A 1,715-nucleotide genomic window follows, 5' to 3' on the forward strand; every position below is an offset into this window, starting at 1 on the left:
TAATAAATGATTAACAAACATTTTCATCTCCTCCTTCTGAAACCGACCTCAAGCGAAATACCAAATTTATCCGTTTACACTTCTGAAGACCGCCGATGATCTCAAAGACAATCAAACTATTTCTACTTGTGTCCTGGAGTGTGTATTGGTGGCTCATTCTCCTTTCAAAAGCTCCATGACGAGATGAAGGATGATGGTTTACCTCAGAGATGACGGTGCATCTGTGGCCCACAGATGCACCGTCATCATGCATGCATATTATATATATATATATATATATATAATTATGTACTTACTTGGACTGTATCAATTTTATTTAACATTTTGCAACTTGTAAATGCAAACCCAATGTCTTGTTATAACGTGAGAACCCCATATGCATTTATGAATGTATTTGACACATCTATTACCAAATAGAAGGAGTAAACACAGGACGAAAAGTCCGCACAACCTGGTAACCCCAAAGTTGTTCAGTAGCTCATAGCTGATCTATAAGGTGGATTCAAATAATTAATTAACAACAAATAATTTCCACTTTTAAAAATGTGAATTATCAGAGAGTGGCACCAGGATAATGAATATAAGTTGAAAGTATTCGTTGTAGCCAGCAGGAGGGCACTTTGAAATCGCAGTAGTTTGCGGACTAAATGTTCTTGTATGCACACACACATCAGCAGCTGTCTGAGATTAGTGTGGGTTTTAAATGTGTCCCGTCTACTTATGTTGCATTATTTTAGTTCAGTGAAATAAGCTGCAGTGAAATGAAGGGAAACTCGAACAACAAAGTTCAACCATGACATCCAAAATGTGTGGACCAGTATCTGTACAAAACAAGCTCATAATGTCACAATCCCAGGTTCCATGATATACCTCTGTAAAAAAAAAAAAGAAAAAAAAGTGACTTAAGACAAAACAAACTCCTCCACACGAGAGCTCCAGGAGGCTCCACGCAGTCACATGTCAGAGCAGGGTTTGCTGATGAGCCAGAGCTGACAAACCTCGGATCCTTCATTGAGAGCCCAGCAAACCCTCCCAGTCACCGCTGCGAGGGTTAATACAAGTGTCAAAAGAACAGGGCTTAAAGACATTAACTAGGTGAGAACCATCTGTCAGCCACAGCGGGGCTACTGCTGCTGCTGCCGCCGGGGACGGTGACATGTGGACGGCGCGTCCGTGGCCCTTTAAGAAACTCCATGTTTTCGCTACATGATGCGTCAACATAAAAAAAAAAAAGCGGATGATGCTGTTATGTAAAAACACGCTGAAGTGAGCCGTAGTTTGCAGGGAGCTCCGCTGAAACGCTCAGCACGCCTCACTTCGTCTTCTAAACCGGGATTGTGGTTCAAAGTGTCGAGACTGGTGGATTTGTACGCGTAAGCGCGCGGAGCGGTTCAGTTTGGAGTGAAGAAGGAGAGAAAAAAAAAAAAAAAAAGGCTTCAGCCGATCTCCTCAACATGAGTCGACCTCCACTCTGTTTTCCTCCTTCACTTGCAGGAATCTTACACCTGACGCATCTCTCTCTCGCCCTGTGGAAGTGATCGTCCTTCTTGACGTCGGGATATTGTGCAGCCCGCATAGCGGTAAGACACAACAACCTTCAACTCTTATCGTGCAAAACTGAAAGTGTTGAGGCAGGACAGGATCGAGGTTTGGAGTAATGTGTCAGCTACGGACGGATTAACAGATCCTTCCTTCCTTCTTGTTTTTTGGTGGGG

The sequence above is a fragment of the Melanostigma gelatinosum genome (assembly GCF_949748355.1).
Source record: "Melanostigma gelatinosum genome assembly, chromosome: 16".
NCBI lineage: Eukaryota > Metazoa > Chordata > Actinopteri > Perciformes > Zoarcidae > Melanostigma > Melanostigma gelatinosum.